This window comes from Pristiophorus japonicus, chromosome 15 (genome assembly GCF_044704955.1).
Source record: "Pristiophorus japonicus isolate sPriJap1 chromosome 15, sPriJap1.hap1, whole genome shotgun sequence".
Lineage (NCBI taxonomy): Eukaryota > Metazoa > Chordata > Chondrichthyes > Pristiophoridae > Pristiophorus > Pristiophorus japonicus.
In genome coordinates this window covers 121,678,398-121,690,632 of record NC_091991.1, presented here as the reverse complement: position 1 = coordinate 121,690,632, position 12,235 = coordinate 121,678,398, and positions in this window count along the sequence as shown.

Genomic DNA, 12,235 nt, shown 5'->3' with positions numbered 1-12,235 from the left:
CACATCTCTCAGTGTTCTAGCACCGCACAGTCACAACAAAAGTAAGTTTGTAAACTTTGTAATCCTAAGCACCACCAGTGAAATATCAAGCAACAAAACAGGTTCAAATTTCTCACCCATACTCTGATGTGTTTAATTGCTCAGTGTTTGAAATGCATTTTGTTTATGTAACTTCCAATAAAAATTCAAAAGACTATATATGAAAGTGTTGCATGGTAGAATAGTTTTAATAGAATAGTTTTACATTTCCATAAACCTCCGTGTTGCTCTGTAGAAGTCTCGGGGCTTAAATCCCTGAGCACCCCAAACTGGGTGCGTTTTTGTCTGTGGGCATTGATGGGAGGCAGGAACCAAAGTAGATTCATCCTTGGGTCTCATCAGCATAAATCGGCTGAGCTACGGGCACCAATCAAACGGCGTGTCACAGCTCGTCTGTCGGAGATCGGTGGGGGGTGGGGGGATGTTGGGGAGAGGAGTGGCGCAAGGTTGGGCCAGCCTTAGCCCCTAGTTGTTTTGTGGAGCTAGGAGCTGCACTCCAGCTACTTTTGACTCCACAAAATACAAACATTTTCAATGTTTTTTTCTCCGCTTTTTGAGTGGCCCCCAGCAGTCCCTTTAAGGAAAACTGGTTAAGCTGCTGAAACGCTGGAAGTGCCAGCTGTAGCTTGCTGATTGCAGGCTCTGACTGGATAAAACTCATTTATCAATCTGGGTCGGAAATGAGCACAGGTGACCGCCAGGGCCGCCTAAAAAAGGCCCCGACTAATTTCATCATCATCATCATCATAGGCAGTCTCTCGAAAACGAGGAAGACTTGCTTCCACTCTAAAAGTGAGTTCTCAGGTGACTGTACAGTCCAATACGGTAATTACAGTCTCTGTCACAGGTGGGACAGACAGTGGTTGAAAGAAGGGGTGGGACTGGTTTGCCGCATGCTCCTTCCGCTGCCTGCACTTGTTTTCTGCACGCTCTCGGCGACGAGACTCGAGGTGCTCAGCGCCCTCCCGGATGCTCTCCCTCCACTTAGGGCAGTCTTTGGCCAGGGACTCCCAGGTGTCGGTGGGTCTTGTTGCATTTTATCAAGGAGGCTTTGAGGGTGTCCTTGAAACGTTTCCTCTGCCCACCCGGGGCTCGCTTGCCATGTAGGAGTTCCGAGTAGAGCGCTTGCTTTGGGAGTCTTGTGTCAGGCATGCGAACAATGTGACTCGCCCAATGGAGCTGGTTGAGTGTGGTCAGTGCTTCGATGCTGGGGATGTTGGGACGCTGGTGCCTCTGTCCTCCCAGGAGATTTGCAAGTTCTTGTGGAGACATCATTGGTGGTATTTCTCCAGCGATTTGAGGTGCCTACTGTATATGATCCATGTCTCTGAGCCATACAGGAGGTTTCAACAGTGCACGAATGCCCGTGCAGATCAGGCACTGTCCTCTGGATTGCTAACTTGGTTAGCATTCCACCATTTTAGGCCAATAAAAATGAGCATATCACCGTTAAATTTAGATCCACATTTATTTTGAGGTGCTAGAATGAATTACCATTCGTAAGACATAGTCAACATTACATTTTTAAACAGATTTATGTTTTTGAAGAAACACGGAAAATATTTTCACAGTTCCCAAGGCATGATGCTATGAACTGTGTTGTGAGATTCTGTTAAACATTGGAAGATTCTAAATTTGCTACGGTTTTCAATAAAAATGTTATTTCAGTAAATCTGATAATAGAATTAAAAAACATAGAGGAGCTGTTACGCTACTAGTTGTATGCTTATGGTCTACAGGGCTGTAGTAATACCCGCCCTCCTATATGGCTCAGAAACATGGACCATATACTGTAGACACCTCAAAGCGCTGGAGAAGTACCACCAGCGCTGCCTCCGCAAGATCGTGCAAATTCACTGGGAGGATAAACGCACCAACGTCATTGTTCTCGCTCAGGCCAACATTCTCAGCATCGAAGCACTGACCACACTCGACCAGCTCGATTGGGCAGGCCACATCGTCCGCATGCCAGACACGAGACTCCCCAAGCAAGTGCTCTACTCGGAACTCCTACACAGCAAGTGAGCCCCAGGTGGGCAGAGGAAACGCTTCAAGGACACCCTCAAAGCCTTCCTTGATAAAGTGTAACATCCCCATTGCCATCTGGGAATCCCTTGCCCAAGACCACCCAAAGTGGAGGAAGAGCATCTGGAAGGTCGCTGAGCACCTCGAGTCTCATTGCCGAGAACATGCAGAAACCAAGCGCAGAGAGCAGAAGGAGCGTGCGGCCAACCAGACTCCCCACCCACCCTTTCCTTCAACTACTGTCTGCCCCACCTGTGACAGAGACTGTAATTCCCATATTGGACTGTGCAGTCACCTGAGAACTCACTTTTAGAGTGAAAGAAAATCTTCCTCGATTTCGAGGGACTGCCTATGATAATGATTATGATGGTATAGTACAGGCCACCAAATCGTGGAAAGGAGATGCTGGATCAAATTTGCAGGCAAATTACAGAAAGATGCAAGAACTACCACGTAGTGATAATGGGGGGCTTCAATTATCCTAATATGGACTGGGATAGTAACAGTGTAAAGAGCAAAGGAGGGGAGGAGTCCCTGAAATGTGTACAAGAGAACTATCTTGATCAGTGTATTGCCAGCCCAATGAGGAAGGAAGCAGTGCTGATCTACTTGTGGGGAATGAAGTAGGACAGGGGGACCATGTTTCAGTGGGAGAGAATTTGTGAACAGTGTTTATAATATCATCAGATATAGAATAGATATGGAAAACACAAAGTACAATCAATGGAGGACGGCTAATTTCAGTGAGTTGAAAGTGGGATCTGGCTCAGGTGGAATGGAATCAAAAATTTGTAGGCACAACAGTAATTGAGCAATGGGAGGCCTTCAAAGAGGAGATGATTTGGGTACAGAAAGGACACATTCATATGAGTGAGAAAGGAAAGGCATCCACAGCTAGAGCTCCCTGGATGACTAAAGGCATAGTTAAAATGAGACAGAAAAATAAGGCTTATCATAATTGTAAGGTTCGAAATACAGTAGAGAACCAAGTTGAATATAGAAAGTACAGAGCAGATCTAATAAACAAATTAAGAGGGTCAAAGAGAGAGTATGAGAATAGATTAGCGGATGTCATAAAAGGGAACACAAAGGTCTTTTATAAAGACATAGATAGTAAAAAAAGTCACAATAAGGGTAGAGCCAATTAGGAACCAAAGAAGATCTTGCAGAGGCAGAGAGCATGGCTGATATACTAAATGAATACTTTACACCTGTCCTCACCAGAGAAGAGGATGCTGCCAGTGTAGCAGTACAGGAGGAGCCAGTAGCGATATTGGATAGGATATAAATAGGTAAGAGGATGTACTTAAAAGGACAGCAGTCCTCAAAGTGCAAAAATCACCTGGTCTGGATGTAATCTAAATTACTGAGGGAATCAAAGCTGGAAATTGCAGAGGGTCTGGTCACAATCTTCCAATCCTTCCTGAATATGGAGGTGGTGCAAGAAGACTGGAGGATTATATATGTTACACCCCTGGAGAGAGGGATAAAACCAGCAAATCCAGGCCAGTCAACCCAACGTCAGTAGTGGGGAAACTTCTAGAGATAATAATCTGGGACAAAATTAATTGGCATTTGGAAAAATATGCAATAATAAATTAAAGTCAGCATGGATTTTTTAAAGGCAAATCATGTTTGACGAACTTGATGGAGTTCTTTAATGAAGTAATGGAGAAGGTTGATGAGGGTGGTGCAGTTGATGTTGTGTATACAGACTTTCAAAAGACATTTGATAAAGTACCACATGGACTTGCTAGCACAATTGAAGCCCATGGAATTAAAGGGGCAGTGGCAGCTTGGATACAAAATTGTCTAAGGAACAGAAAGCAGTGTAGTGGTGAACAGCTGGTTCAAAGACTGGAAGGAGATATACAGCGGTGTTCCCCAGGGCTGGTATTAGGACCACTGCTGTTTTTGTTATATATTAATGACCTGAATTTGGGTATACAGGGCATAAGTTATAAGTTTGCAGCTGATATGAAACTAGTAAACAGTGAGGAGGATAGTAATAGACTTCAGGAGGACAAAGACAGACTTGAAAAATGGGCAGCAACATTGCAGATTAATTTAATGCAAGTGTGTTGTGGTAGGAAGAATGAGGAGAAGCAATATGAACTTAACGATACAAATTTAAAGGGGGTGCAGGAACAGAGAGACCTGGGGGTGTATGTACGCAAATCTTTAAAGGTAGCAGGACAAGTAGAGAAGGCTGTTAAAAAAGCATATGGGATCCTGAGCTTTATTAATAGAGGAACAGAGTCCAAAATCAAAGAACTTCTGCTAAACCTTTATAAACCACTGGTTAGGCCACAGATGGAGTATTGTGCTCCATTTTAGGTACCACACTTAAGGAAGGATGTCAAGGCCTTGGAGAGATTGACTAGAATGGTACCAGAGATGAGAGATTTCGGTATGTGGAGGGATTGCAGAAGTTGGGATTGTTCTCTTTAGAGCAGAGGAGATTTGATAGCGGTGTACAAAATCATGAATGGTTTTGATAGAGTAAATAAGGAGAAAATGTTTCTAGTGGCAGAAGGGTCGATAACCAGAGGACACAGATTGTAAAGTGATTGGCTAAAGAACCAGAGGCAACATGAGGAAACCATTTCTTTACACAGCAAGTTTTTGTGATTTGGAATGTGCTGCCTGAAAGGGTGATGGAAGCAGATTCAATAGTAACTTTCAAATGAGAATTGGATAAATACTTGAAGGGAGAAAGAATGACAGGGCTATGGGCATAGATCAGGGGAGTGTGATTAATAGGATAGCTCTAGCACAGGTGTGTTGGGCTGAATGACTTCCTTCTGCGCAGTTTCTTTCTATGGTTCTGTGATTGGCCCTTTCCCATGTTTTTGTTTTTTGTTTACTTTTGGTGAGGAATACTTAGATATGGATATAGTGTCCGCTGTGGCTCAGAAGGTCGCACTCTCGCCTCTGATTCAGGAGGTTGTTGGTTCAAATCACACCCTAGGAGGACATAGACAGACTTGAAAAGTGGGCAGACACATGTCAGTTGAATTTTAAATGCACAAAAATCTAGACTGACACTCCGAGGGAGTGCTGCACTGTCGGATGTGCCGTCTTTTGGATGAGACGTTAAACCGAGTCCATGTCTGCCCTCTCAGGTGGACGTAAAAGATCGCATGACACTATTTTGAAGAAGAGCAGGAGAGTTATCCCTGGTGTCCTGGCCAATATTTATCCCTCAACCAATATCTCTAAAACAGATTATCTGGCCATTATCACATTGCTGTTTGTGGGAGTTTGCTGTATGCAAATTGTCTGCCGAGTTTCCTACATTACAACAGTGACTACACTTCAAAAAAAAAAGCTCTTCATTGGCTATAAAGTATTTTGGGACATCCGGTGGTCATGAAAGGCGCGATATAACTAAAAGTCTTTCTTTCCTTTATAGATTTAAAGTCAAGAACTGTCAGACTGGATATACGTTAAATAAAGAATATGGCTTTCTCTTCTCTTCACAAGCAACATGTCTCAGACCCAACGTGAGAAAAGCATCCCTACTGTAACAGTATGGTGTTTTCCATTTCTCGTACTAGTCGTACCATGATGTTAATAGTTATAATGTCAACTTAATACAAAATTAGAGGTTAGTTTGTCCCATTCCTATTAGGAACACATTAACAATTGTCCAAATTCATTTCTCATAGGAATCAACAGATGAGGAGACTTTCTACCCAATAGTCTAGACTGGATTTAACCTTAGGTCCCAAAGGTTCGAAGTCCATGACCAAACTATCGACATCCTAGTAACTGTCTCTCCTTCTGGCTTTAAATAGATCTTCAGTTTAGGAAAGCATCATTTACATCCAGCAGACATTGGAATTTTCATCCTTTTTCACTGTCACACACTCATTCTCACTATTAAGCAGACAAATGTCTGACAGAAAAGAAGTCTTCAGAATAAGTATAGCATATTATAGTTTTACATTGTGAAAGACATTGAGGGGTCGAAATTTGGTCCCGCCGTTTTTGGGGCAGTATCACCGCCTGAGTGCTGATTTTACCGCCAGGCTCAAACTGCCAAATTCAGTTTTTACGCTGAAAGATGAGAGAGCAGCACTAAAAAATGGCTTTGCACTCTCATCCTCGGACGGAAGCTCAGGAGGCCGACTGAATTTCACATCAGGAGGCTGCCACCATTCTGGGGGGAAAAAGGGAAGAAAGGGGAAGAAACAAAACAATAACTAAAACTTCTCCAATCCACACACACACTTCTCCACTCATAAAACTAATGAAAATGTGCAGAAATAAATAAAGAGAAAAACTTACCTTCCATTCTGGGCGATTCTGCCCAAGAACTGTTCTTTAACCACCCGTACAAAGCAAACAGAGGCGTCAAAGAGGCATTGCACGCTGGATGACGTCACCACGCGGGTGGCATTAACCGGCGCAGCGTTACCTCTTGGCAACTCTGCCAAAGAGCTGACTGAATTTCAGCCGGGGCGTGGACGCTGCTTAATGACGACGGTAGGCCTTTGCCGCCCGTTTTCTGCCGACCGCCAGCGGTAACGGGCGGCATCCACAACCGCATTTCGACCCCTGAATACCCAAATGTTTGACGTTGCACTTTAGCTATGAGCAGTTTAACTAGTCCATGTCCAAACTAAGGCCTCTGCTTCTCAAATCCCTCATTGTCCAGAATTCAAATGAGCAACTCAGTCATGTTCAAAAGTTGTGACACAATGCTGTCTGTCCTCTTCCTCTATGGTTAATCTGTGCTTGTCAAAATATAAATTTTCTTTAAAAGCAAACATATCTCAGCGCCATTCAGTTGGTGATCCTGAGACCAAGTGATTATGTCAAAACAATTGGAATTTCCTACTGTGCACCTAAAAGGTGTTTACTTTCCATTGGCAGCTACAATCCAATTATTACAGGATGTTTTAGTTTCTGTTCAAAATAATGCAAAAAAATCATTCCATGTTTTCTTATGCTTGAGCAATTATGCTTAAGAATGCAATTGGGAAGCGACAGCAAGAACATTTATAGAAATAGGTTTTCAAACTGAGACAAACTTTTTCAAAAGCTACACGTTTTCAATCCTTGTGGGATTTTCTGTGGGCGGCTGATACAGTACAATATGTACTTCTACTCTCTGCAACATGGCTTCTCTGATAATATATTAGTAAGCCGGACCCCGATGACAGTTCTATGATTCTTTTATTATTAATGGTGCTTTTTTAAAAGTTGCTTACATTTTATTATAGTAATTTCTAAATCGCTAATTTCACCTCTGAGTCAAGATGAGCATAATGGCTGTGGGAATAAACTAGTTTGGAAACTGGAATATTATGTGCTTCTTTGAAGAACATAAGAACATAAGAATTAGGAACAGGAGTAGGCCATCTAGCCCCTCGAGCCTGCTCCGCCATTCAACAAGATCATGGCTGATCTGGCCTTGGACTCAGCTCCACTTACCCGCCCGCTCCCCATACCCTTAATTCCCTTATTGGTTAAAAAATCTATCTATCTGTGATTTGAATACATTCAATGAGCTAGCCTCAACTGCTTCCTTGGGCAGAGAATTCCACAGATTCACAACCCTCTGGGAGAAGAAATTCCTTCTCAACTCGGTTTTAAATTGGCTCCCCCGTATTTTGAGGCTGTACCCCCTAGTTCTAGTCTCCCTGACCAGTGGAAACAACCTCTCTGCCTCTATCTTGTCTATCCCTTTCATTATTTTAAATGTTTCTATAAGATCACCCCTCATCCTTCTGAACTCCAACGAGTAAAGACCCAGTCTATTCAATCTATCATCATAAGGTAACCCCCTCATCTCCGGAATCAGCCAAGTGAATCGTCTCTGTAACCCCTCCAAAGCTAATATATCCTTCCTTAAGTAAGCTGACCAAAACTGCACGCAGTACTCCAGGTGCGGCCTCACCAATACTCTATACAGTTGCAGAAGGACCTCCCTGCTTTTGTACTCCATCCCTCTCGCAATGAAGGCCAACATTCCATTCGCCTTCCTGATTACCTGCTGCACCTGCAAACTAACTTTTTGGGATTCATGCACAAGGACCCCCAGGTCCCTCTGCACCGCAGCATGTTGTAATTTCTCCCCATTCAAATAATATTCCCTTTTACTGTTTTTTTTCCCCCAAGGTGGATGACCTCACACTTTCCGACATTGTATTCCATCTGCCAAACCTTAGCCCATTCGCTAAGCCTATCTAAATCTCTTTGCAGCCTCTCTGTGTCCTCTACACAACCCGCTTTCCCACTAATCTTTGTGTCATCTGCAAATTTTGTTACACTACACTCTGTCCCCTCTTCCAGGTCATCTATGTATATTATAAACAGTTGTAGTCCCAGCACCAATCCCTGTGGCACACCACTAACCACTGATTTCCAACCCGAAAAGGATCCACTTATCCCAACTCTCTGCTTTCTGTTAGCCAGCCAATTCTTTATCCATGCTAATACATTTCCTCTGACTCTGCGTACCTTTATCTTCTGCAGTAACCTTTTGTGTGGCACCTTATCAAATGCCTTTTGAAAATCTAAATACACCACACCCATCGGTACACCTCTATCCACCATGCTCGTTATATCCTCAAAGAATTCCAGTAAATGAGTTAAACATGATTTCCCCTTCATGAGTCCATGCTGCGTCTGCTTGATTGCACTATTCCTATCTAGATGTCCCGCTATTTCTTCCTTAAAGATAGTTTAAATTTATCGCTGTTTCTGCAGTTGCATCTCCTATCTATATACTTGAGATATTATGTGAGAGAAGCTGTTCAAATACTTATTAGAATATTGTCTAATATTTACAGCAATAGAAGAGTTAGAATCACGGGTCCAAAAGACAACATTTATAATGGCTCCAATGGTTAATGAATAATGAATTGTTAAGCTGCCCAGTTTAGTAAAAATAACAAATTAGTATTTGTGTCAGTCAAGTTAGTATCTGGGCCCAAGTTTCGGGCCGCACCTAGAACGGCGCAGCCCCGACCTAGACGCCCGTTTTTCGCGCCACAAAGTGCGCTTAAAAAAAACTTCCAGATTCTCCGGCTCCCTGCTGGTCCTCTTGAGCCGGGCATGGCGCAGCACGAGCTGTAGGGGGCGGAGCCAGGTCCCTGCGCTGAAAACAGTACCGGGACCTCTGTACATGCGCGCTACAGTGGGCGCGCATGTGCAGTAGCTCCAGGTGCTCAAAACTGTGTGGGAGGGGCCCGAAGCAGGCAGCCCCTAGCCTTGGCCGAATGGCCTCACTGGGGCTGCGTGCATAAGGCTGCCTCCCACGCCCAGCTCCTGCTTCCTCCCGACCCGACTCGACTCCCGCTTCCCCCCCGGACCGGACCCGTCCCCGACACCGACCCGACTCCCGCGTCCCCCCGTCCCCGGACCGGACCTGACCTAACCCCCCGGACTGGACCCGACCCGCGCTCCCCCCCCCACCCGACCTCCCTCTCCCTCTCCCCGACCCGAACTGAACTGACTTCCCTCCCACCACCCCCCCGAACCATGCTCCCGACCTCCCCCCCGCCCCGCCGGATCGGACCCGACCCAACCTGACCTGACCTCTCCCCACGCCCCCGACATGAACCAACCCGCGCTCCCTCCCTCCCCCCTACCCGAACCAACCCAACCTCCATCCTCCCCCCCCCGACCCGACCCGCGCTCCCTCCCTCCCCCCTACCCGAACCAACCCAACCTCCATCCTCCCCCCCCCGACCCGACCCGTGCTCCCGACCGCCCCCCCCGCCCCCCCGCCCCCCGGACCCGACCCGACCCGCGCTCCCGACCCCGGACCCGACCCGACCCAACGCCGCCTACCTGTAAATCTAGTGCTGGGGACGGGCCCTGCCCGAAGTCTTGGGCCCGGCCGGGCCCGGCCCGTTCAGCCTCCCCCCCCACCTTCTCCTTTCCCCCCATCTTCTCCTTCCCCCCACCTTCTCCTTCCCCCCCTTCTCCTTTCTCCCCCCTCTCCTTTCCTCCCCTCTTCTCCTTTCCCCTTCCCCTCTCCTCCCCTTTCCCCTTCCCCTCTCCCCCCTTTCCCCTTCCCCTCCCCCCCTTTCCCCTTCCCCTCTTCTTCCCCTCCTCCCCCTTCCCCTCCTCCCCCCTTCTCTCCCCCCCTCCCCCTTCCCTCCCCCTGAACTCCTCTCTCCCTCTACCCCCCTCCTCCCCCTCCCCTCGCTGTCAGAAACACAGACACTGACAGACAGAGAATGAGAGACACAGACAGACAGACAGACAGACAGAGACACTGACAGAGACACACTGTGGAGGGGGGGTGGGGCGGGGGGCATCCCAACACGCTGTTGGAGGGCTCCCGGTGCTGCAGTCAGTAAGTAGAAAATGTTTTATTTATTGAATTTAAAAAATATATATATTTCTTATTAATTTTTTTTGATTGATTTATTGATTGATTTATTGATGTTTTTATTATTGATGATGGCTCTTTATTTGTAAAACTGAAGTGTTTAATGTTTGTAAACTGCCCTTTAAACCCCCCCCCCCCCCATTCCCTACGCCTGATTTGTAACCTACGCCTGATTTTCTAAAGTGTAGACAAGCTTTTTTCCAGCGTACAAAAATCTTCACTTACTCCATTCTAAGTTAGTTTGGAGTAAGTTTTCACTGCCGAAACTTTGAAAACAGGGGTAAGTGGCCGGAACGCCCCCTTTTGAAAAAAAAATTCTGTTCCAAAGTGAAACTGTTCTAACTGAATATAATTGGAGCAAACTAAATGCCGAGAATTTGAATTTCTAAGATACTCCGTTCTACACCAGTTGCTCCAAAAAAATCAGGAGCAACTGAAGCCGAAACTTGGGCCCATTATTCTGCTTCTTAAATATGTGTAACCTACAGAGATATATATAGCCTTAAATAAAAATGATCCTTACATTAAGCATTTAAAAATCAAGCCTTGATAAAATCAACTGGAGAAAATGTGGGGTTCAATAAAGAAAGACTTGGATTTATATACTGATTGTCATTCCAACGGATGTCTCAAAGCGCTTTACAGCCAATGAAGTACTTTTAGAGTGTAGTCACTGTTGTAATGTGGAAAACGCAGCAGCCAATTTGCGCACAAGCAAGCTCCCACAAACAGCAATGTGATAATGACCAGATAATCTGGGTTTTTTTGTTATGTTGATTGAACGATAAATATTGGCCAGGATAACTCCCCTGCTCTTCTTCGAAATAGTGCCATGGGATCTTTTATGTCCACTTGACAGAGCAGACAGGACTTTGGTTTAATATCTCATCTGAAAGACGGCACCTCTGACAGTGCAGCACTGCATTGGAATGTCAGCCTAGATTTTTTGGTTTGGAGTCCCTTAGAGTGGGTCTCAAACCCACAACCTTCTGATTCAGAGGTGAGAGTGCTACCCACTGAGCCACAGCTAAGCTCAACTTCCAAATGGGATGTGCACACAAGGGAAGTATGCTGCATCAGACGGTGAGCAAGAGTGTTGCACAATTACTGCCAATATTCAGGTTTCAATATCTTTATTGACATTTTCACTTCTCTTGTCCTTTTGACATGTGCAAAGTGAAATTCCAGGAGTAAAGAAGTAACGCTAAACTTGCACAAATCATAGGTTATGCTGCAGTTAAAGTACTATGTATGGTTTAGGATGCCCCATTGCATTAAAGCTGCAGATAATGTGTAGCATAGATTCACAGAGATGATCCCAGAGGTGGGAAACTATAGCTGTATGCAAGACCAGGGTCACTGGGACTGCTTTCATTAGATCCGAGAAGGCTGGAAGGAGATTTAATAGAGGTGTTTAAAATGTTTTATAGGGATTAGAGAGTGGATATTTCCCTCGGTTGGGAAAGTCAGTTTCAAGGGGATGAATTTTCCAGGGGGGTTGGTCAGCAGGTGTGATCAGTGGCGGAGCGGGTAGGAAAATGCTTTTTTTTGACAGTGGGTCGAGACTCCCGCTGTCAAGCCACCGGCACGCACCTTTCCCAAATGTCAGGTCTGTCAGCGCTGAGCAGACCTAACACTCAGCGGCGGGGGAGGCAATTAAAATCATTTGTGGCTTGTTTACAGCTACTTAAAACTTTTTCCCAGCTTTTTTGGATATGACAGGCTGCCCACCGGTTTCTCGCTGTGCCTAAACCTCGTTAGTGAAGCTGAGGCGGGAGATTCCTTGCCGTTGTTTCATGTGACAGATTGCAGCTCCAA